Genomic DNA, 26,111 nt, shown 5'->3' with positions numbered 1-26,111 from the left:
GAACATATCAAGCACAGTCTTGTTTGATCCCGACCCAAGTATTTTCCCAAGGATTCTGGGGCTCTGCGCTGTGTAAATCACGCAGTCTGACCTTCTACATTCCTCATGCTCCGTCCTCCCCTTCATCCGCAGGCACAGATAATGCTGCGCAAATATCATAAACGTGAGGATTTTAGGATTGAGGTGAGGCTGCCGTCATCCTCCACCAACTGGGGAAAAGGAAGCCCATGCATCTGAAAGCACCGCGCTTCCTCCCGGAGGCCTTAACGCCTCCACAGAGAACCGTGCCGGGGGGGGCGGCGAGCCGGGTGACGCCCAGATTCTCCGCTTTGGTGTTGAGCTGATAACGTAGCTCACTTCGGCTCATCGAACTAATCGCTGCTGCTTTAAGCCGTGCTGGACTTTCAATTCAGTCTCACATACGTACAATAAACCACAAAAGTCAAATTAAGACAAGACGTCTCGGGATTCTTTCGGTGAGTTATCGCGGCCGTGGTTTCATCCACGTAATCGGAAAGGAACTCTACGGCCGGCCTTCCAGGCGGGGGTCGTGACCTGCAGCTGACCTGGCCTGTGCTCGGCCACAGGGAGGAGGAGGAGGAGGAGGAGGAGGAGGGCATGTGGCCAGTCCGAACCCATCGCCCCCCCCCCGCCCCTCCCTTCTCCCGATAGATAACTTTAACACAGCAAACAGAGGCCCATCCGTCAGCCGGCGCGTAGCTGACACCAGGACGGGCGAACAGGGAGATCGATGGAGACGGAGACGGACAAAGACAAGGCAGAAGGGAGAGCGGGAGGGAGGGAATCCAGCACAGAGAGCTAGATAAATATCACACGGGAGCCCCGGCCAAGCGGCGCTGCAGGCCAACTTCTGCGGGGCCGTGAAAAGCCAGCCGCTTTCTTTTTTTTTGCCGAGCTGTGACATTTGTTTCTTATTGTCTAAGTGGCAGCTGAAAGCGTCTCCCTGCGATGGGCCCCTCGGCTCCGGCCCCCTCTGGCAGGGAGGGAACCATATTAGGCCGCGTATGGTAAAGTCAACAATAACATAGTTGCAATGAGATGGAAATTTTGCAGCTAATGGTGTTTGTCATTCCTGTTTTCAGCGCACTGAGCGGCCCGTGTTTGTTCTGGCCGGCCGCAGAGACTTTGTTTATGAAAACACTCGCGGGGGCCGAGGCTAAAACCAGAGAGGGGGGGGGGACTGTAAATAAATATCAGTTCAAAAATAATAATAATAATAGGCCTCCACCTTTTTTCATTTGATTACAAAAATAAACCAAAGTTTGGGGAGGAATAGCGTCTCGGGGGGGGCTGTTGGGGGCTGGTTCGGGGCTGTTGGTGGCTGGGGGGGGCTGGGTGGGGGTTGGGGGGGGGGGCTGTTGGGGGCTGGGGGGGGCTGGGTGGGCTAGGGGGGGCTGGTTGGGGGCTGGTGGGGGCTGGGGGGGGGGGCTGTTGGGGGCTGGTGGGGGCGGCATTCTTCGCCCCTCCAGCGCCCTCCCTCCGGACTGATCCAACGTCTCTCACAGACTCCAGCTGCACTGCTGGAAAAAAACACTCCCAACGGAGATCGAGTGGACTTTCGGAGACACAAAGGTGGGAGCTTTGTGTCTCTCGCGTCTTTCCGAGGACACGTCGGGTTTCGCGCTGGAAGCGAACCAAGAGAAGAAGCAGCAGCTCTGGACACCGTGTGGATTCTGGATCCCTCTGGTGAACATCTCATTGGCTTTGCTGTGCCCCGTGTCGCTGCTAGCGGACAGATTCATACGATCCCATACGTCCCATTTGTTTTTTAGGAACTTATCAAAAAAATGAAAATTTGTACTCTTTTCAATGCCTCCCGTTCAGGAAACGATGCACGCTTCTCCTGTTTTTGCCTTTGGGGAAACGTGCCGACACGTTCAAAGTGGAATGAACCTCAACAAAGAGATTTAACGGAGTAAAAAACTATTTCAAACTACTTGCAAAGTTATGATTTATGCTGCCGGGACCCGTAACAGCAAACTGTCCTAATGTTGACTTTCAAGGGGACACGGAGGGTCCGAGCTCCCATCACTTTTATTCTACTCGATTACTGGTTCAAACATCCAAGGGGGCTTCTGTCCCCTCCACATGTTGAGTGTCTTTGTCTCTTTCTCCCTCTCAGCCTCATTCCTAATCTCACACCGAGAAGCGCAAGCTGTTTATTTGCGTGGCTGAAGCCGCTCCGTTAAGTCGCCCCCCCAGGTGCTTCATCCCCAAAAGGGATTTGTTTTCTCAAATAAACGGAGAAAGCAACGGACTGCCAAAGTGATATTTACCATGACAACTAAGTCAAAACTATCCAAACAAGGAGGACGGGGCCTTGTAGGAAACTTTGTTTCCTTCTTATTTATTATTATTTCCTTACATAGTCACAGTTTCTCTCTAGTTTGGCTGGAAACCATAAACATGACGTGTCATGGATGTATAATAAACGGAGCGCTGAATGTCCCGCCAGCGTTGAAGGCATTGGGACAGATGTTAGCAGAGGTTACCACGAAGAAAAAGGAAAACAAGACAACAAATTCCATCTTTTCTGAAGCGGAGCCACAAGGCCAACGCAACAAAAATAACCCTTTTTTGGGGACTTTTGTGATTTTCTTTCCAGCTTACTGTGGCGTTGGCCACCTGCACCTGGAGGCAGGAAGAAGGTTATCAAAGCTCCTCATCGGGGCTCATATGACTCGCTGATAGGAAAATAGATTGAAACCAAACGGCGGTTTTCCTCCATCACATTCAAGTCTCCCAGACAGCACATCTGCGTTAACGTCATCGGCGGGAATTCATTTCTTTTTTCTTTTTCGGCTCAGCGCCCAGAAGATATTTCACGCGGAAGCTGCTGGGGATGCAGGAGAAAAACAAGAGTGTTGTTGCACCGTCTGACATATTGCACCCAGGCACGCGGCGCCCATTTGAACCCGTTTAGTGAGACATGGCGGAGGAGCGGGGCGCCGTGCCAGCGTGCGTCCTGAGCGCGCCGCCGCATCAGATGTGCAGAGCAGGCGCCGTTTATGTAGCTGCGACACTTCTTGTGATCTCAATCGACGGGGAGGAGGGAGAAAGGGAGAGCGGCTCTGCCTCGCTCTCGTTCCCCCGCCGGTCGTCGTCTGCTACCTGCGGCAGATTACGGTACTCGCGGCGCATTAAAAAAACACCAACGGAGGCGTTCAGCCGCCCTTCTAGGAAATCTCCCCCATGTGGCACTTTTGCCACGGCGACTTGTTTATTGTGTCCCGGGTTCGGCTGAGCCATTAAAACGGGGCCCATAAGAATCAAAGTGTTATAAATGCAATGGGAACACAGCCGGCTGTAAATGCCACAGTATTAGAAGCTTACCGAGCCAAATACTAATACAGGCAATTTGCAGCTTGAAGCTGATATAAAGAAATTACTTTTTTTCCTCCTTTCTTTTTCAAAGTAAGCAATAAATGCAGTCGAGGGAACTATTACATCCCGGCATGAATCTGCACACGACCTTTCCGTGGGTCCAACGCGTCAATCCGCTTGTTTATTCTCAACACTTCCTTACAAAAAAAAGTGGATTAAATGAAGCAGCCTCAACAAGCCGAGAGACTGAGGCAATTTACGAGGGAGGCATTTGCAGGACGGCGAATGGGACTTATTACGAGAGCGATTGCGTGCGTCGCTCTTCTTCTCTCCCTCACACGGATTTATGAAATTCAAATGAAGTCCGGCGTGAGGCGGTCTGAGGACGCTCCTGAGGAAAGGCCCTTTCCCGGGAAGTCTGAAGGAGCCTGCACACACTGACGAGGTCCCGGATGTGGAAATGCAAAAGGCTTTTCTTACATTTCAATTAAACAGCAAACGTCTTAAAGTACAGCTGGTTGATCTGTACACAAACGTGAGCGCGTTACTTCCACACACACACAAACACGTACATTAGAATCCGTGGCGCTTTCGCACAGCTAAGACGCGCTAATCCCGTAAGCCTCGGCGAGGTTTTCTGCATTAGCGATGCAATCAAAATCACACTGGGAAGTTGTGTCAATCACTGCGCCGATTCACGCGACACCGACGCCGCTGGTGGAGGACTTCTTTCAACGGCTGATCTCAGATCTGGAGCTAAAGGGGGGGCCTGCTGCGAGAGAGCACCCGACTATGCGGAGAATGCGCTCCAGATAAACAGCAGCAACGGGAATCCTCCCCCTCAATTTGCTGCAGGTGGGTTTTCCAAATGTGGGGGTAATCGTGTGGATCAAATAAAAGAGGGAGTGCAATCAGGCTGCAGCCACAACGTCACTGCTGCTTCTCCCAAACGCCACAGAGACGCGGCGGGGAAGCTGCTCAATGCGAAACGCTTTGTCTCTGGGAATCCATTCCGGGTTAGAAGGAACGTTGGAGGGTTCCCCCTTTTTACGGAAGAAAGAACGTTTATTCTTTAAACTTGAGGTGAAATGTAAATATCAGCAGGACTTCTTGGAAATGGGAATATGGAATTGACTTGATAGTGTTTTCCATCCAGATGCTTTATCTTAATCGTCACCTCACACGTTGCTAGAGGCCCAAACAAAACAAATGCACAGCCGGCGCTCGAGTCCCGGCGTGTCGGCGGAGCCCGCGAGAGACACGAGGAAGACGGACATGAAACAGACTGGAGACAAAGAGATGAAGGCAGACTCCTGAAGCCACACCCACCCACAGGGAGACGGGTGAGAGGAGCAAACACCAGGCATCCACCCAAATGACGCCGTGTTTACCAAACACGCCGTCACCGCATTTCGGCTTTTTCCCGGCAAACGCAGACGTGTGGGAACATCCCACTTCCTGCTCGCCGGCGTGCTGCTCAGCCAGCCGAGTCCGCGGTGACTCCTTGGTGTGGGGATGCGGGGGGGGGGGACAATCCCTTTTATCGCTCACCATGCTGGTCTCTAATCAGCAGCTGTCAGTGCACCTGTGCGGCCCACCAGACCCGCCCCACCCGCACCACCCCCACCACCCCCACCACCCGCCCCCCACGACCGCTACGACCGTACAGGCACAAATACAGTACACAAACAAGAGAACCCACCCAGCATGGAGTTAATTATTAAGCCCATTCAATAAGCAGCGGCCTGTGTGTGTGTGTGTGTGTGTGTGTGTGTGTGTGTGTTTACCTGCTGTGTGGACTTGCTTTTATTTAAAAGCAATCTTCAGATCCAAAGGTGGCGCAACAGCCTCCTCGCCCTGCGGACACAAGACGGGGAATTATTTGTAATTACTGGCGCTTACAGCTGCAGAGCTCGTCAACAGGCGCCGACCAGCACTTATACAGGAGCTGTAAGCTGTGCCCCCCCCCCCCCCCCACCGCCGGTGAGGTGTCTTATCTGGGAAATCACCAGAAGGGAATCAATTGGCCAGCATTGGCTTCCCCTCGGGGTTCAGGCCGAGCCGCGTCCCCCGACAGCCGGCATTCCAGGCCCCCCCCCCCCCCTCTTTAGGCAAAGCGTCCCTTTGCCGGGTGACGAGTCCCGTCCCCCCGTTAGCAACAACCGCGCCCCTCCACAACAACGCACCCGAGCGAGCAGTTTATTTGACGCGGGGGGGCGGGGGGGGGAGGGGGGCGTTGTACCTGTAGCGGCGCTGCCCCGGCTCCGCCCACCGGCCCTGATCGGCATGCACACGGCTCTCCTAACTGAGCACTCAACCACGGCGAGGAGAGGGAGGAAACGAAATCTTATTTTTATGGTAAACTGAGAAGTGACTGTGGGCCGATAACTCAGGTGCATTTGAATAAAAGCATTAAAGCATATCCAAATATGGAAGAAGAAAATAAAGAAATAAAAGAAGCTCCCACTGTTCTTTCTTGCCGTTTACATTTGGCAGTCAAAGCTGTGGCCGAGCTCCTGTTTATCTAAAGCAGACTGAGAAGATTAAAACACACACACACACACACACACACACACACACACACACACACACACTGGTCCAACTCGCCCAGTTTCAGCATTAATTTAAAGTTAAATGTCGTTGGTAACAGTCAACACGCAGAACGCCGCCGGGGGGGTTTGAACCATCCTCCAAAACTGGGCCGTTCCCACACAACCGCCCCATCATTGTGATTCATTACACCTCAATTAACATATCATCAATGGAACCGTAAATCAATGGCGAGTGGTGACAAATGACAGATATTTTCAGTTTCAAACTACTAAACATCATTAATTCCCATCACCTGAAAAGAGCCCCGGGGGCCAAATGAGTTTACCCGACGCATAACATCCATTTAGGCAAATGTTCCATCATTTTAACGGCGGAAACATTCGTATCGGGGTGAAGAAGAAAAAAAGGCATCGCCGGCTTTCCTCTGCTCGTACCGAGTGCCCATCCTGTGACGCCTAAACACATAATTGTCTTCATTTCAAACGGCACAAAGCTGGAACGTTATGCCGTTCAGAGCAGTGGGGGTGCAGAGAACTTATGGCGAGGATAAACAAGCGCCCGCTGGCTTCGCCCGGGCTGGGAGGAAAACGCAGCCCATCAAGCACTCCCACATCCAGATTTCGGGGGATGGAACCACTCGTGGTTGAGATAATTACCCACCCAGGTGGGTTACGTGCACGCTCCGTTAAGAGGCTCGGATCCAAGTGCAACGATTTCAAGAGACAAACAGGAGCCGTGGAGCATTTCGCTGGTTCCTTTTGGTTTGTTTAACGGAGCGGGAACAGAAGAGAAATCCGGGAGACGGTTCGGCCCCTTCAGAGGACGACACCGTCCAAAGACATGTCTCCTTTCTGAGCTCAAACGCCACGTGAACCGCGTGGGCTGCAGAACAAACACACACAGAAACATGCAAACACCGTGCCGTCACATGAAATACACAATGACCGGCACTGGTTGCAACCGAGCTCCAACAAAGACTTTTATTCTGCGTGAAGTGGACTTCCCCATTAGCGAGGGTGGTGGTGGTGGTGGTGGTGGTGGTGGTGGTGTGGGTCACGGATTCACTGTACGCGCTCTAGTCCTCGGCGCGTTATCGGTGCCTTTGGCTTTGTTGTAAGATTGCATGTTCAAAATATGAATTAATACCCCCTCCAGAGGAACACGGGCCGAGCCCGACAGAGGGTCCGCGCCGGCGCCGGCCGGCCCTTCAGCCCTCTAATGGACGGGCTCTCCTCTCTCTTCACACGGCGCCGACACAAAACACGAGGGCCCATGAATATTTACCACTAAGTAAAGTTATTCCATTAATTACTCCCGAGCGCGCTCAGCGCCGCATCCGCGGCTACTTCTGCCGCGGCTCGTTAATGAACCTTCACACGTCATTACCATAGTAATTAATGCTCAACTCAATGGCTGTCAATAGGAGTCTCTCGCTTCTTCACAAAGCCCGACCGGGGGGTTGTTTCCATCGCTCAGCATCAGCACCTGGGGGGAATCGACAGCCTCCATTTGTCATGTTTGAGCAGGACGAGACAGAGACGGACGAAGGGCACCGTGTGGACGGGGACGGTCGGAGATCTGCACCGTGTGGACGGGGACGGTCGGAGATCTGCACCGTGTGGACGGGGGCGGTCGGAGATCTGCACCGTGTGGACGGGGACGGTCGGAGTGGACGGGGTCGCCGCTGTTTGTTTTAAGGGTGTTCGCGGGACATTTTCCAACTTGCTGTCTGCGCTCTGGAACGCAGGACAAGTCTTAAGCGTGAGTCACTCCTCGAAACACGCAGCTGCTCACTGTGATCTGATCCGACAAAAGGAAAAAAAGGGCAGACGATTTCCTCCCTCTATTTGTTTCGGGGTTTAAATGAAAAACATGACGTAGTCAAAAAAATATGTCGCGAAGACTAAATAGTTATTTTTTGGTCTTTATTAATGTGATTGGCAGGATTGTGTTGCAACACTCACACAGACTGTAAAGTGTGGCGTGTTCGGCCTGTCTGACCCGCCCACCACCACCAACACCACCAACCCCCCCACCCTCCCATCAACCACCCTCCCCCACCACACCACACCACCACACCACCAACCCCCCACCCACACCAACACCACCAACACCAACCCCCCCACCACACCACACCACCCCCCCCACCCTCCCATCAACCACCCTCCCCCACCACACCACACCACCACACCACCAACCCCCCACCCACACCAACACCACCAACACCAACCCCCCCACCACACCACACCACCCCCCCCACCCTCCCATCAACCACCCTCCCCCACCACACCACACCACCACACCAACAACCCCCCACCCACACCACCACCACCACCTCCAACACCACCACCACACCACCACCAACCCCCCCAACACCAACACCACCAACACCTTCAACACCACCACCACACCACCACCAACCCCCCCCAACACCAACAACACCAACACCACCACCCACCACCACCACCACCACCAGGTTTTGCTGAGCTAAGAACAAAGTAGCAGAGTGCAGAGAGCTTTGCTACAACAGGAAGTGGAATTCTAAAAACAAACACACATTTCTAATGAGCTGAACACAAAAAGTCTCCATTGATCTATTGATCCACTGAAGAAGTGTACTGTACTTTGTCTGTCTGGAGTCACAGGCGGGCAGCTCAGGGAAAAGAGGTCATCCCTGATGGCGTCCAGTGCGGTCAGCACACAGAGGGGCGAACGGCGTTATCACGGATTCTATCCGTATCAGGTTTCCACTCTGGTCCCGGCTGCCCTCCAACCACGGAGCCTGAGCGCTATTAATCTCAATAAGCTGCAGATTCCATTTCCCCAGACAAAGACAGAAGGGAGAACAAGAGGCGGTGAGTGGAGGGAGGAACTAACGTCCTCACGCATCACCCCGGGGTTACCACTTACTACCACCTCCAGCCCGGGGGGGCGTCTCTCACCCATATGCAGGGCAGCAGTCGACACACTTGCAATGCAAATACACGCCGACCGCTTGGCGATCAGTTCCGATGATTGGTCAATTTTTAACTTAACCAAAACAGTCCTCCATTTATCACAACTGATGTTCTCCTTCATTCAAATGTATTAAAATCGATGACCCTCGAACCCCAAACACCTCCTTGGGAAGAACAAACTCATGGAGAGACTAAAAATGTGTCATGAACAGAACTATGAGATGTATATAATGTCCAAAATTAGATTTATTTAAAACTTATTTGGATTTCCTCGATTATTCATCTTTACGAAATGTAATATTTACATATTTACAACCTCCGTGTGTGAATGTTTGTCATGTGACCAACGGCCTCTATTGACGCGCAACTTGCTCATGAAGCATCTGAAGGTTGAAAATCTCACGATTAAGTCTAAACCCACATTGACCCCCCCGGACTGAGCTTACAGGTCAGTACTGTTAGCACTGTTAGCACCGTTAGCGCCGCGCTGCCGACCCAGACACACAACTAGGGCTGCGACTAACAACTATTGTCATCGCGTCGCCAATAAATCTGCCAACAATTATCTTTATTAATCAAGGAATTACTACACAATGACGAGACCATCCCGATGTCCCCAACACCCCGGAATGTGTCTCACATGACCATTGGCTGTCGGAAGGTTGCGAACTGTCTGTTTGACTGAGATTTTGTTTGTGCGACCAACATTCCAAAGTGTTTAATCGCTTCCCCCCCTTTTTAAAGCCCAAACTCACATATTTTAAACACGTCAAACGTTTTCTCAACTTGTAGTCGGGACTCCGAGCAGCGTCAGTCCCTGACAGACACACCGGCCTCCCACAGAGAGAGAGCAGTAACATGAAAAGAGAACGCAGGGAACCACAATGGAATCTTTACCGAGTCACCGGCGTCAATCATGTTCATCAAACTGTATATTGATGCAGATTCACTCAGAGCACCGAGTGCTTCTCAAATCCACTTCTGAAGAGGAGCAGAAAGCTGCCGGTGGAAGTAGCGGCTGTGGAGTAGCTGAAGTGTGTGTGTGTGTGTGTGTGTGTGTGTGTGTGTGTGTGTGTGTGTGTGTGTGTGTGTGTCAGATAGAGAGACAGGCGGCTGCAGCAGGACCGGAGGTATGTGGTCTAAACACAACCAGAGCTGGTGCCTTTGCCCCGGATTGAACACGGGCAGCGAGCGGACGCCTGCAGAGAGCCTACCTGTCCCTACCTGTCCCTGCCTGTCCCTGCCTGTCCCTGTCTGTCCCTGTCTGTCCCTGTCCGGCCTCTTTTAATTAGAGCCGGCACAACAAATGAACATCGAGGCGGAACAAAGGGAGGGGGGAAGAAAAGAAAATACGCTTCCTCAATTCCTCAAAAATGTCCCTAATGAGAACAACAGAAGTTTAAGCCGTAGGAGAGTGAGGACATTTTGCCGTAGATATTATAAGAAGATATTAGAGGTTTCTACTTTGCCGACAATTTATTGATAGAACTCCGTCTGATAACGTGGAGGAACGTGACCACAGCCTGAAGAATTAAATTACAACAACTAAATGGCTAATTAAACTTTAAAATATCACTTTTAATTGATTCATTTTTTCATTAAAGTACGTCCTGGATTAAAAGGATGCACCTTTAATCCTTTAATTCATCTTTACATATACGCTTCTCCTCTGCCGGCCTCCTGCTGCAAACGGGAAAAACAATAAAAGCTAATCAGCAGAAAGAAAGATTTATCCCGAGGTCCATTCAATGGCTTTCGTTCTAGTGTCTCTATTACTTCCCCCCGTCCTCCCCCGTCCCCCCTCGTCCCCCCTCGTCCCTCTGCGTCTATCGGCCTCTGAGTGCTTCTTTGTTTCTCCTGCTCACTTAAGGCAGGAATGCAGACGTGTGAGGTGTGTTGGGGGAAACTCCTGGGAAAAAACTGCGAGGCCAGTCAAGAGTTATGAAAAATGAAACAGAGAAAGAACACGTGGGGGGGGAGGAGAGGGGAGGAGAGGGGAGGGGGGAGGGGGGAGGGGGGGAGGCGCTGAGCTCTTGTTCCAAATGTGGCGTCAGATGCTGAGTGACACAGTCTGACGGGGGCAGTCAAAAAAAAGTCACTTTCATGTGAAACCCTCTGAAACGGATCGGGGGGGTGAAGGGGAGGAGGGGGGGGTGAAGGGGGAGGAATCGAGGGGTGAAAGGAAATAAGGAAGAGAGAGAAAGTGAAGAACTACTAGACCTCTGGAAAATAAACAGGGTTAGTGTTTCAAAGGCGGGGGGGCGTGGGGGGGGGGGGTAACAGGCATTCCACTGCTCAAGCCAATTATCAGTGGAAAATAATAACAACAGATGGACTCAGAGCGGCCGACTCGAGACAGATGATGAAATGTGAGAGTTGTGTGTTTGTGTGACTTCCGCACACGCACACGCACACACACACACACACACACACACACGCACGCACGCACGCACCAGACGTGGCCGTCCAAGGGACAGTTGTAATTTGGGCTTCGGTCCACACCTGCGAGTCGGGCTGCGAGGAACCCGAATCGATGCGTTCCCTCCGCACGCCGTCTGAGGGGGGGACCGAGGGGGGGTCCGAGGGGGGGTCCAAGGGGGGGTCCAAGGGGGGGTCCGAGGGGGGGTCCGAGGGGGGGTTCGAGGGGGGGACCGAGGGGGGGACTGAGGGGGGGTCCGAGGGGGGGACCGAGGGCGCAGTAGGACTGAAGGTTTTTCTCTTTTTCTTCTTCTTTTCCAATAAGCGCGGATCCCAGATGACCTGATGTTTTCATCCGTGGATCCCTCACATCAGCCACACTGACAGGCAGCGGGGGAGGGGGGGGGGGGGGGGGGGCTACGAACCTTAAAACAAAAGCAATTCTCTGTGTGACTCGTCAAGGGGGGAGAAGTCTGCAGATAGCGGCACAAAAGATCCGCCCTTCCTTTTTTCACAAGAAGAAGAGAAGTTTTGTTTCATTAACTCCAGAATAAAGCGTAATTATCTCCCCGTGGACCTTAATCACCAACACAAGGATAATAGAAGCGTTTCTTCTTTGGTCATTAAAGGCCTCTTTTTTAATATATATATATATATATATATATATATATATTATATATTGTTGTTCTCTTTTTTCCCTCTTCTGCACTTAATAGATGAGTCCATCAAATGATGCAAAAGAATCACGAGTTGCGTCTCTTCTCTGTCTTCTGTTCAACACAGATCTTGGAGGCCTGCGCTCCTTTGACCCGACGACACTGAGAGGAGGGTTGGGAGGGCAGCGCGCACACACACACACACACACGCACACACACACACACACACACACACTCAAGTGGCAAATGACTGATTGAAAACGCTTGAAATGAAATCAGCTCCAACGGCCAAGACGCCACTCTGAAGCTGCTTGTAATCTCAATGACCAACTGTGCTTGAAGTTGCTTGTGATACTTAAATGATAACACCACAATCACCCCACCCCAATCCCACCCCCTCCCACCCCAATGCCACCCCAATGCCACCCCCTCTCACCCCGAGATTTCTATGCGAGTAGAAGAACAAAAAAAAGAATGGAAAACTTTCCCTGCATTTAATTAGCTCATGAGAAATGAAATGCTATTAGCGCATCTCGTCCAACGAGGTTGAGGCGTTCTTCTGGTAAGTAGGTGGGGGGGGTAAAGTCATATTTTGGTCGATGGGGAGACAAAGGGCTTTCAAACAGGAACTGGCGAGCCATCAGCCGTTTTAGTGCACTGAGACTGAGGTCGAGTTAATTAGACTATTGTCATTTTAATCAGGACAGCTTGGCGGCCATCACTTCCTGAAAGAGCCAGTGGACTTTAAACGGCTGAGGGATGTTGTGTGTGTGCGCGTGTGTGTGTGTGTGCGCGTGTGTGTGCGCGTGTGCGTGTGCGTGTGTGCGTGCGCGGGGGCCCGAGGTGTCACCCGGCTCTGGGTTACGGAGCACGCTCTGCCTCCCCTCACACGCTTAGAACGTTAATGAGCTGGAGACACAGCGAGGAAACAAAGAGGCCCGGAGGATCACCGGGGGAAACGACTTGCCTCCGCTCCACTCACGTCTCTGTTCATTTGAAAAAATAATTTAAATATCAAATATTTGAAATAATTTGCTTCTCCCTGGCTATCAGAGTCTGAATAGTGAGTCTTTCATGTCGTGGTTATTATGCTCTTCGCTGGCATTAGCATTTAAGACGTAATCAATGCGGACGTATTTTCGAGGTGCTCGTCATTATGTTACAATAATGGTTTATTTCTTCCCGATTTCCATATTTTATGAATACAATCCAAAGTTCGTGATGACAAACCAAAGAATGGCGAACGATATAGCAAATCTTTGCTGAATAGTATTAATCTAAAGGGAGTTTTAATCAAATCTGACAAAGGGGCCGGATTGATTCCTCGCTTGGCTCCATTTGCTTTGTGAGAACATAAAATAAGGCACCAGTGGCGTTTGCGTTCGCTCGCCGGCGGCAGAGCGTCTTTGGAGGTTCCGCAGGTCGTGTGGACCGCGAGCCGACGCTGGTGAACTCCGACCCGGGCACGAGGTGCTCAGCAGCGCCGCGTTTCCTCCTCGCCGACCTGCAGGGAAGCTGCAGCGCGGCTGTTTATGACTGTATTAATAGTTCCGCAAGTTCATCGTTTCAAACAGGAGTCATGAATATTTCAAACGGAGTTAATATTAATCTGATCAGGAATTATCTTCCCTCAATAATTCAATGTACGCATTAATAATTCACCAAAAAGAATGTTCAGCATATTTGAGAATTAAAAGAAGAAATGATCTTGGGTAACAGAATGTGAGGAAGCCGCTCTACGGTTAGTTACACGGCGGAGAGCTCGGCGAGCGCCTCGGTTCTCCTCAAAGCGCTCGCTAATCCCCACCTTAGAAGGCGCCGACTAACCGGGCGCCACGGGTTTCTGCGTCTTCCCGCGTGCGCTCAGACTCGAGGCAGACACGCGCACGCCGGGAAGCCGCCGCGCTGTTTAAAAAACACAGAAGCCCGAGAGATTTACAGGGATTAGATGGTGAAATAAAGAGCTAATCTTCATTTGACAGGGGATGTGATGGGCCCCTCTCGCGCCCTCACAGCCCACTTTGACCGCTGCACGTCTCAGTGGTCCCCGTCCACCTCCCATACGAACAATAACGACGCGTAGTGCTGGAAGGACGTGGTCCATAGATGACGTCCTGTCTTCCCAGTACATCCAACCCGTATCCTTCTGCAGCTTAATGACAGATAGAAAATGAGCCGCGGGACACGGAGTGTGTTTGCATGATGGTATAATTGGAATCTTTGCTTAGTGGGACTGTGCTCTCTTTCGGGGTGAGGCGCTATTATCCCAATATACACGGCAGTGAATAAATCGAATCATTGGCCGAAAGCATATCGTCATATCCGATACGATAGGTGGCGCTGTTTTCATTACGAGTAGTTGTGATGCAGCTATTTCTACTTGACCGCTTCACCACTACCAACAACAACCAACAACAACAACATCAACATTACGGGAAAGATGGCGAGCGGAGAGCAAGGTGAAGCTACATCCCTCTACTGTCTGTGCATGATGCTAATAGGAGCACAGCGGATGCGAATGCCGCTATTGGCTGATTTGATAACGGAGAGAAGACGCCGTCGGGATCTCGAGCATCCAGTCCAGTTCCTCATCCGATTCACCGTTACATGCCGCGATAGTCGGACTACCAACCGGATCGGATGGAGTTATCCAGGCGTGTTAGTCGGATCGTAGTTGGACAAAGGTTGATTTCAGTCCGACTGAGCCAGTTATTGGAATCCATGTAACCACGCTGACTGACACCGGCTAAATTTAAATACGGTGAAAATGCGACAAGGAACAGCTTCCCTCAATCTAAAGTTCTCATCGCTGGCGATTGTTATTGAGCGTGAAATATAGAATTAAATATTTTGCAGAGTTAATTTGTTTTTGTTGGTGGTGGCTACTTGCAGGGACACAGCCGATCTCCTCCGTCCCACCAGAAACCAGCCGCCAGCTCTACTCCTCACCATTCACATCCTGGTTTCTCCAAAAAGAGTCCACTTGGAATATGTTGGATGTCTGACGTTTGCACACACGGAGACAAAAAAGGCCTCGACCGCCAATCACTGTGTGATCAATTACTCAGCCCGGTCCACCTTCTGAGAACCGCGCAAACAAAGGTCAAAATGGTGGGTTCCAGTTATGGAAAAAAGATAAAGACCTTGTGGAGACGGTCAGTAACAATGAGAGTCTTTGTGGGGCGAAAGGGAAATGTTGAGTTTCAGTGTTCTTTGGGGTTAGAAAATAGCTGTTTCTCAAAAAGCAGCAAAATCAATGTTTCCATGAACTCAAAACAAGTTGAATAAAGAAACATTTAATAATCTCACTTTGAGGGCAGTTCTTCATGTGATCCAAATATTTATCAAGTTGTTCTGCTGGATGACCGGATACTCGCTCAAGACCGTTTAGAGCGTTTTGACCAATCAGAGCAAATGTTTGTGGCTTTATGAGTTGAGTGAAATTTGTGTATAGAAATGTTGGTTAACGTTAAAAGCACGTGGCAGATTAAACTAGACTGTGTGCTGCAGACGCTCCATCACGCCTGCAGGAGATCTACCTGGTTCTTCTCTTGCACGTCCCGCTCCTGCTTTCTCACCCTCCTTCTAGGCGAACCGCATGAACGTATGTAAGCAAACAACAGATTGAGCCAATATTGACGTAGAATGTGCAACGGAGCAAAAGGCAACACGGAAGGATTTCTTTCTACGAACTGGTACCGCTATCAGATGTTATTTTCCTAAGACAAAGGCTTTGTTTGTGTGCTCCATATCAGTGTTCCCTCTCCCTCCCTCGGCCCGGTATCATCCCCCGGCTCCTGGCGGCAAACAGAGTTGTAGGCAAATGCAAAAAAGCCACAGTGCATTATATTGTTTGCCGTTAACATTTGAATATTTAAACGGTGCGTTTGAGATTGAGATATTTCCGAATTTCCATACACTGTGCATCCATCCAGACAGTTAAGCTTGCCCACGTGCCGGCTGATGCCTGCGAGGGCCATTTGCATCTTTTTTTTTTTGTACGGCGTGTTGCTTTGACACCGACTGTGCGCGACAACGCAAGTTACCTGCGTTTAATAGGACGGGTGTACGCGGCCTCCGCCGGACTCACCCACGTTGGTGTCACTTAACCAAATTGGCGAAGCTGATAAGCCGTATTTACATAGCGGCGTTGCTGGCAGCGATTACTGTCAGACCCCCCCTCACACACACACACACACACACACACACACACACACACACACACACGCTTTAATGGAAAGTTGGAATGTAACTTAGTGTGGGTCACAGCTGCCCTCGGGAAAATAGCTCAATTACAGCGGCGGATACAAACACTTGTGTGGCTGTCGGAGTGGTAAACAGATGGGGGGGTGACAGTCTGCAGTCAGTCAAGCAGCTGCTGCTGCTGCTGCTGCACCTTCATTCATTCACTTGTTCCGGTGATGGATGCCGATTCCCCGCCGCGCTGGTTGCTCACGGGGCAGCGGCGACGGGCAGATTAAGCTGCCGAGAACAACATTACTGGGTCCTCCGAGCAAAGCTTCGCCTTCGCCGTCAAACACCACAATCAGTTTGCACGAAGTGGGCATCATGGACGGACCGAGCGTGACTTCAGACCCCGCCTCGCTCTCGCTGTGTGCGTGCAGGCGTCACACGGGACGACATACAAGCTTCTCCCCCCGAACTAGAAGGAGACCACATAAAGAGCATTGGGGATGATGTCATATGATGTTATTTTGTTCTCCCCCAGTGCTTGAAGAGGACACCCCCCTCTGGCTGTTGTCTCGTTGGGATCCTCCCTGTCAGCCGGCTGATGTGACGCTCTTTGAGGGCAGCGTGAGTCGGGGTGTCACGGCGGCCTACAAGCGGGCGTGTCCTCGCGCAGACAGGGAGCTGCGAGCGGCGCCGGCTTGTCTCATCTGCCAGCCGAGCTCGCCAGCCTCGTCGCGGCGCCCGGCGTCTGATGGCGGGCGCGCGCCCCAGCTTTGTGCAAAACATCTGTTGCTTGTCACGTTGCGTCTGTCCGCCAGGGGCAGACCGCCCCCCCCACAATCCCCCACGCCAGCCTTCTGTCTGTGTTTGCAGACGCTCTCGCGCTCACAAACAGGCCGGCGCGTCCTGCGGGAGGTCAGGAGGCGTTCGCCAGACACAACGCGCACCTCTGCACCCGGGTGTCCCGAGGCACAGAGTGCGCGCTGTAGCATTAAAAGATGCATTATCTGCTAATAAAGCCTGCAGGAAATTGCGGGGAAAAGTCAAAAGTAATTGTCGTGTCGATTGCGTGTAACAAGAAAGCGAGAACGGGGGATGTTGGTCACTTCATCATCCTTTAAGCGCTCCGTGTCATTGTGCTTCTGAAAATCAATTATTTCCCTCCTAATTGAGAAAGTTTGCTGCAGCTGTAAATCAAATCTCCATCTGAGGTGCTTCCGCACAATGTGCTCTTTATGGGCTTTTAAAAGCGCCTGGCGAAGAGCATTTTTGCAAGAAAAAAAGAAGCGAAATCAAGGATATTCAACGCGGGACTCCCGCTGTCAGCTTAAATACACGAGCAGCGACCACGGCTAATTGGATCCACCCCACCATCCATCCATCTGTGAAGTACACACGCCATATCAGCGAAAATCAAACCACGTTGTTTCAGGCAAGTCCGGCACTAAAGAGCCAGAGAGGTATTTATTAATGGGCTGTTACAGTAGCTTTCGGGGGGGGGGGGGGGCTGCATCACGAGTGCTTCATTTCTACGTCCTTGTCTTTCCAATCAATATTCAAAAGTGCCTCGTAATTGCACGTTTAGCATTCATTTACATGCAAAGTGCCAGTGTAGTCGTACTGCAGAGGAGAAAGTTCTGTCTGTTGCCTTAATATGTTATTATTCCTGAATAGTTTAATAAACATTCTTACTTCTTTCTAGATAAATAATAATATTATATAAAAAGAAAACAGGAAAAAACGTCTACACGAACAATTTACATAAGCACCAAACCTCTGTCTGTTATGTAAATGCAGCTGCTGCTGCAGAGGGAGGGGGGACGTACTCCGATGGCTCATTTACAGTCAAATGACAAAACACTCACACTTTCCATTTACTATCAAACTGTTTGTCACAAGCACGAACCTGCAAAAGATCAGTCTGTGCCAGCGCGGCAACGCCGCCTGTGACGGGGATGAAGAGCGCCGAGATCGAGGGCCGTGACGGGCGGTTCGACCGGCCCCGTCAGACCACGAGACGACGCGCTGCAGCGCTGGCACGGTAAAGCATGAGGGGGGGGGGGGGTTACTAATATATTCAAAGAGGGATCATTTACTTAAGGCTTGCATCCAAAAGGATCAGCCTGGCCTTCATTAGCCTCCATCTGACACGGATGTGAACAACATGTTGGCGTGCCGCACGAACGCTGCCCCGCCTCCCCCGCCAAGCCGCAAACACTCAGCCCTCCCCCACCCCCTTAACCCCTCCCACCCAAACGCCCCAGAGACCTGTGCAGCAAATTCCGCTGGATATATCACAGGTTGTTAGCATTCCAGAGAGAGTTTTACACGCAGGCCTTAATTAGAGACTCTATTTGATCATTCGGCAGCCGGGCTTTATTAAAAATACGGGTTCACATCGTCCTGCAGTCCCCCAGCCCCCCGAACCCCCACCACCCCCGCTCACAGGGGCTAAGGAGTCCGTGAAACAGGAATATGCATATTCATGGCTTCACACATGGGCTCCCTGTAAGAGGGGTGCATTCACACAGCGGCTTCCATCCCTCATATGTGGAGACGCACGAAAAGACAAGAGTTAACGGCGTGCTACTGAAAGACCCGAGAGGAACGCGATCAACGGGTCCGGGTTGACTATCTTTCCACCGAGTATCACGATACGTTCAAAGGCTAACTGGTTATTAGGATGTATTCTAATGTAATCTTCTACAATGTAGGTTTTCTTGTATGAAATTATGACCTGTTAGTAAATAAAACTACTAAAGATTTATTGTATTAACCAATTATTAACAAAGTCATTTAGCGCGTTGCAGTTTATGCACTGTGGAGGACAGAAACAGAGCGTGTGGACACCACCTCCACCTCCACCACCTTGAAAAGTAGTGCTGCTGTGTAATTAGACCCTCACACTTACTGCATGTCATCTTCTCTGTGCAAAATAGATGACACGTCAAATAATGTGATTCCTTCATTTACTTCAAGTATCAGATAAAACAGCTGCAATCCTGCAAAAAGTACCACCATATTATGTAATGACATATAAAAACATCTACATAACGACAGTTTACGCGTGTCAGCCGCTCGCCATCAACACGCCAGAGACACGCCAGAGACACGCTGAGCCGGAGGAACCGGAGAGACGAGGACTACGTGTGACCACGGTCGACGGGGGCAATAAAACAAACGGCGGCTTTAAGCTGAAGTCTGGCCTCCATGAAGGCTGCCGTGTTGTGTGTTTACACCACACGCGTGTTTATACCACACACGTGTTTATACCACACACAAGGAGTAATTACTTCTTGGGTAGTTCGGCCTCGGATGCAGACGTACCGCTGCGTGTTTTCAGATTCAACTTTTCAACGCGGAGAGGACGTGGCGCCCGTCTGGCCCTCGCCGCCGGCGTCACTCAGAGGGAAGTGAGTGAGGACGCGAGGAAACCAATCGATCACTTAGTTGCTCTCGATGTGAAACGGCCACGTTGTTCTAAGAGACGCCAATCAAACAACAAGAGTGTCCAAAAGTCAGACCGTGTCTCCCGGTGGCGCTGAGGGACACGAGGAGAACTCACTTTGATCTCTGGCTCCACAGGACGTCGCCGCCGGAGTCTCCAGGCTGCAGGAGACGGGGGGGGGGGGGGGGGGGGGGGGGGCAGAGAGGGGAAATTATTTGCAACATGAAGGTGACAGAAAACAAACACATGCATGTTTTTATATTTTTGTTCTTCAATCTCATTAAATGGCAACAGTGAATCCACCTCTGATGCTATTTGGTTGATTGTGGTGTGCTGATGAGACACACACACACACACACACACACACACACACACACAATTAATTCTCCTTTAATGAATATTCATTTCAAAGTGACCCTGCTTTGTGTGTGTGTGTGTGTGTGTGTGTGTGTGTGTGTGTGCGTGTGTTCATATGGTAGATTCATATTTAGCATCTTAAACCACAACTCCCTTGATTAAACAAATAATGACACATTTCCAAAGCTGTAAATGAATTTGAGCGTTGCCCTAATTGCATTTAAACACTGCTCCTCGCTGACCTCGGATCACCACGTTTTAATTACTGAGCTTCGGGAAGGACGAGTCCCCAAAGTGCTGGTGGGAAAATAAAAACAGCAAAAGTTTTACGGTGTTTTCTTATTGAACACAAACGAGTTGCTTAAACCGCCCCCCCCCAAGGGCTCCGTCACTGTCTGCCCCCCTCCGCCCATCAACCTTAACCCCTCCCCTCCGCCTGCAAACGCGGCGGGAAGAAACAGCGAAATGTGTTTCCTGTAAGGGAGGGGAGGTTGGAAAGAGCCCATCCTGCCCCCCCCGCCCCCAAGAGTCCCCGCTGCCCCGCTGCCCCGCCACGGGCCTTTCTGCAGAGGCAGCAGAAGTTCCCCGAAGAGGCGAGCGTCGGCCAACTCAAACAGGGCCCGCCCCCCCCCTCGCCGTGTGGGGCGTCGCCGGGCTTCCTGAGGGCTCGCTGCAGCTGGAGCACTTTGAATAAAGGTAACAGCAATGTCACCGCTTCTGTAAACCCGCCGGGCAGGACGTCCCAAATCAAAGCAAGGCGCGCCCCACCTCAAACAAGTTCCAAACCAGCCCGAACTTCGCACGGAGCACAGAGAGCACACAACCCCCCCGGACCCCCCCCCCCCCCCGGTGAACAAAAGGCCGAGGGACCAGGGAGTGACATTCAGCCGCAGGGTTTAAAAATACCAGCAATTTATAAATGATTAGAGTCTTATTTTATTGTTGGGCGACAGGAGAGGAAACCAGAACAATCAGGAGGTTCCTTTTTTCCTTCTCTTTTTTTTTCCTGCTGAATTTAGAAACACTAATTAGTTTTGCTCTCGTAAAGTCAACCTGAAAACGACCAATTAGAAAGTGAAAATGAGACGCGCAGAGGAAACAAGAGCTCGTCGCTTTCACTGTTTTAATCCCACATGCACAACTTCACTGGGATGACTTTCACACACACACACACACACACACACACACACACACACACACACACACACACACACACACACACACACACACACACACACACACACACACACACACACACACACACACACACACACACAGGCACGCTGCCCCCCCCAACCCGATGTCACGTACTCGCCGCGACAGTTAACGGCACTTTACATCAAATAGCGTTTTGGAGGGAGACACTACAGATGAAACCGGGCCGAGCAGCTTGGCCGTGCAGATGTCTGAAGCACCGGGCTGGTGAGAGGATGCCCCCCCCGGCCCCCCGGCCCCCCACCCCCTGACTGACCACAGCACCAGCTGGTTTCAGCTATGGATCGACCAGGGCCAAACTGCCCCCCCCCCCCCTCACAGGTGCCTTGTTTCTATGAAGAGCACTGGAATTATTCCTCAGCATGTAAAACTTTTTTAAACAAACAGCAGGGGGCGAGGGGGGGGTCGGGGGGGGGGGCATGTGGTTCATGTTGTACAGCAGTTCACCTGCTGAGTGCTTCGTGTTTGGCGAGTCATTAGAAAGCACCGTAAAAACTTGTGGAAATCGTCTTTAGGGCTACACCCCCGACCCCCGCCCCCCCCCCGCCACCCCGCAAGCCAACGGTGGCGAGCGCTTCATCACTGTCGGGCCAAAGACGGATGGGCTGTCAGCGCCGTCCCCCTGTCCGGCATCCAGCTCCTGGGCTGAGGGAGGGGCTAGGAGAAAGCGGGCCGGAGGCCGCGGGCCGGACTAATTCTCAGATGCCGGGTCGCTGCCAACGTCCTTGCAGCCGATGGCGGCGGAGGCCAACGAGTTCACGTTAGCTGCAGAGTGGAACCGCGCTGAACATCTGCTCATGAATGAGAGCGCTGCCCGGTAACTCGGCGAGTCGAGGCCCTCTGATGAAAAATTCAACATTCTCCTGGCTGGCATGCGTTTTTTTTTTTTTTGCACAATTCTCCCGAGCCCCCGAGCCCCCCCCCCTCCCAGAATTATATTAAGAGAATTTCAGCGGCCGGCGTATCCGAGAGAACAGCTGGCACTGAAAAGGGATCTGCTGCTCGGCGAGAGCTCGGGGACTTCGCACGGGATCGGCCTTCTCCTACACCGTTTGTCCTTGAAGGTGGGGGGGGGGGGTCAGTGTTCAGCAGGTAATCATAAGAAGGCGGAGGCTACATTTAGCTGATTGCGTGTGTGAGACGTGAATCGATGTGGAGTGGCGAGGGACAGAAGACGGAGAGGGGCAATTGTGACAATAAGTAGCTCCCTCAGGAGACCCGCTCGCCGCACATCGCCTTTGCCGGGCTTGTTTAGCTCGTTATATAGGAAGGACCCCCCCCGCCCCCCCGCAACATGGAACCAGTCTAATGAGAAACAGAAGCGGCCTGTTAGGGGGTGACTACATCAAAGACTTTGGTGAAGTACGGGATGATGTTTGTGGCGTCACCGTGGAGACGGAGCGGACAGGAAGCGGGAGAACCAGAGAACCAGAGTTGAGTGTTTACTGGAGCAGATAAAGCTCTCTCTCTCTCTCTCTCTCTCTATGATGAAATAGAATTAACCTTTTAAGGAAGTGATGACTCCTGGCATAAACTAAGAATAACAGATTACCACATTCTGTGATTTCACTTCTGTGTTTCTGTAAAATACAGTTAACTGTTTCTGCACGTCAGCAGAACGGGATGCAACCTGAGTTCCATCTCACCGTTGGTTTGATCTTAATCAGGGTGCAGCGGGTGAGGCAACGGCCTCCCGGCTCCCCGCCTAGAAAAGAGGAAAAAAAGGATGTGGGAGCGTAATATTGCTGTTGAAAACCAAGAGGAGAGAAGCTCATTTAGCTGGTGACAAATGGCAGCACTTTGTCTTCCTGACAAGACCCCTCCTCCGTCAAATGTCCGACTTCTCGAGGAAATAGGAAATGCTGCATTATCACACTGACAAACAATTACAAGCGTGTCATTAGCAGCAACCCCGGGCCCGAAACCATTAACTAACACAACGCCGCACACCACGCCAACCATCAGCAGACACACTCCATCACCACGCAAACAACCTGATGCTCACAGGTCTGTGGGAAAGGTGTCGGGGGGGCAAAGGAATCACTGTATAATCTCCAGCATCAAAAGTTCCCTCAACTCCAAATGAAGATTTATGTGTGGAGAGAGCGGCGCGGCCTTATATTAAAAGTCAACACTTTGCAGGAGTTTCTCTCTAAGTGACTTAATCAGATACAGGACATTAGTATCTTTCCTTTTTTTAATACGTCTCCCGGTGTCAGCCGGCAAATGAAAGCCGAGCCTCTGTAAATATGACTGCTTACTTCCAACACAAACATTGTTGACACCTAATGCAATTTCAGCGGGACATCCAGCTGAAAGCACGCGGGGCAATATAATGCGCTTAATGAGACTTTGGTGAGATAGCCGTAATGCATGGCTTCTCTTTTTAATAAAATAATTGTTACAGTTATTAAAGATGAATCTCATCACCGTCGAGATGACAAAATAATTCATTACCAAAACCGAGGCTTTAAATAGCTGCAAATTATGAGGCGCTACCCCCCCCCCCCCTCCCCGAAAATACACTTCCAGATAAATGGGTTCGTTATTTCATATAAATATTACATTTCTGATGCCCTTGAACGGAAAGAAATATCACAACTGTCCATTGAGAGGTTTGCACACACATACACCTCGAATCAATGATAAACTACCAAAACTATATCTGATATTCATTATCTACATTAGACGGGTTATAACTCATAGGACTCTGGATGCATCATCATTTATTCTTTTATCTGTTTTGCTAAAGAATTGACCTTGAAATGTCATCTTTGTATATTTTTCTCACTGAGGATGACAACCATTTGTTTTTGTATGTTTAATATACATCAATAGCATTTTGTCCACTTATAATTGCATGGTGGTGCCTATTAATGCTCATGCAAACACATATTCATCAACCGTCATCACAGCTGCTACACGAGGTCCTCAGCCTCCAGTAACTAGGCCACATGTTATGTTCACCCATAACTGCCCTCCATATTCATGCAAACGCAATGTCGTCAGGTGAATTAAATGTTTACCTCATTTCACAGAACATAAACAGGTGTGTTTCTACCTGATAACATTTCAACTGATTTTAGTACAAAAACATGCTTTAATTAGAGATGCTGGTTTTAGTTTGTCTAGACATGAAATTAAACTAAATACTTGAAAATAATGATATATTCCCCCCCACAAAGTAATTAACCCCCGTTAGGCCGGGGAGAGAAACGGAGTCTCGTGGACTTTCCAGGCTTTACGTCCACGAATAGGACAGAAACTATTTAGGTGAAGGTGAAATATTTGGACTGAAAAAAAGACTGAAAAAAAGTGGATGAAAGACAATAATACTATAATTATAATAATAATAATAATAATTATCTATAGCAAGTTGTAAATCGGCTTTTTTAATGAAATTGCACTTTCTTGTTTTTGTCCTTGTTGAAACGCACTTATTGTAAGTCGCTTTGGATAAAAACGTCAGCTGAATGACATGTGATGTAAAAAATGAATACCTTGACTTTGAATAAAATAAATACTTGGGGATGAAATACACTACATAAATCATATGATTAATGTGGATAAGTACCCCGAATAACATAGATAAATACTTGAAGGCAAATAAATAGAATAAAAAGGCATATAAATACTTTAAATGGTTAAAATTCAAAGGGTTAAATGGTTCTAGGGGATGAAACGTTTGGATGACTGGGAGAAACCAACAGATGAGGCGGGCGGCGACGACAGGCCGGGCCGCTCTACCAAGACAGACCCGGCGGGCGACGACGAGAGGCCGGGCCACTCTACCAAGACAGACCCGGCGGGCGACGACGACAGGCCGGGCCGCTCTACCAAGACAGACCCGGCGGGCGACGACGAGAGGCCGGGCCGCTCTACCAAGACAGACCCGGCGGGCGACGACGAGAGGCCGGGCCGCTCTACCAAGACAGACCCGGCGGGCGACGACGAGAGGCCGGGCCGCTCTACCAAGACAGACCCGGCGGGCGACGACGAGAGGCCGGGCCGCTCTACCAAGACAGACCCGGCGGGCGACGACGAGAGGCCGGGCCGCTCTACCAAGACAGACCCGGCGGGCGACGACAGGCCGGGCCGCTCTACCAAGACAGACCCGGCGGGCGACGACGAGAGGCCGGGCCGCTCTACCAAGACAGACCCGGCGGGCGACGACGAGAGGCCGGGCCGCTCTACCAAGACAGACCCGGCGGGCGACGACGACAGGCCGGGCCGCTCTACCAAGACAGACCCGGCGGGCGACGACGAGAGGCCGGGCCGCTCTACCAAGACAGACCCGGCGGGCGACGACAGGCCGGGCCGCTCTACCAAGACAGACCCGGCAGCGGTTGCAGCAGCAGGAGTTGCTTGGCCCTGAGGGATCGTCACCAGTTGCAGAGAGAGGTGTCCAACAACGGGCGTACAACCAGGCAGGTCGAAACGTCCAGCCGCACCTGGGCCATGGAAGAGGGGCGACTTCTGGAAATCCGTGGGTACAGGTACCGCGTGACACAACGAGTAATGATTCCAGACAAAGTCCCTTTCGTCCTCTGCTGACTTTGTCCTTTGAGGATCCGGCATTTCTTTGCCTATATGGCTGCCGGAGAGAAGCAACTCCATTGAGTGTCCGACCAGAGGGCGCCGTGGTCGGAGAGGCGGCAATATTGATGCTGCTTCTGTTTTTTCAGCCCGGGACAACCGTCACCACGGTGGCCATTCGTCTGAAAATCATCCAGTTCGTCTTCCTCCTCACACCACCTCCACGTGTGGAACAGAGACAGCGCTGGAACACATGTTTGTACAAACTTCCACAGCCGCCTCCACCCAATTCCACTTCACAGCGCTCCGCTCGCCTTATGTATTCAAAAGAGATCATTCACAGTGATGGCACGGAAACTTCCCAGCATGCCTTGCAACCTGTCGTTTTTCACTCTCGCCACAGCAGGATGTCCAGATAAATGCTTTATTAAGACC

The 26,111-nt window shown here is 51.0% G+C and overlaps 1 protein-coding gene across 17 annotated transcripts in view; it reads right to left on the bottom strand.

Moving 5' to 3' along the window:
* Positions 1 to 26,111, bottom strand: part of foxp1b (forkhead box P1b) — a 121,028-nt gene that overhangs the window by 75,549 nt on the left and 19,368 nt on the right. For 16 of the 17 annotated variants that reach the window (XM_078092545.1, XM_078092536.1, XM_078092549.1 and 13 more), the window contains 2 exons: positions 19,686 to 19,729; positions 5,133 to 5,202 (listed from right to left, as the gene is read on the bottom strand). The gene's annotated coding sequence lies outside the window, so the exon portion shown is untranslated. Of the gene's footprint in view, positions 1 to 5,131; positions 5,203 to 19,685; positions 19,730 to 26,111 lie in introns of all 17 variants that reach the window. The other variant, XM_078092535.1, reaches the window with a different exon arrangement.

The sequence above is a fragment of the Gasterosteus aculeatus genome, chromosome 17 (assembly GCF_964276395.1).
Source record: "Gasterosteus aculeatus chromosome 17, fGasAcu3.hap1.1, whole genome shotgun sequence".
NCBI lineage: Eukaryota > Metazoa > Chordata > Actinopteri > Perciformes > Gasterosteidae > Gasterosteus > Gasterosteus aculeatus.
Note: the sequence above shows the minus strand (reverse complement) of the source record. Positions and strands in the feature narration are given on the sequence as shown.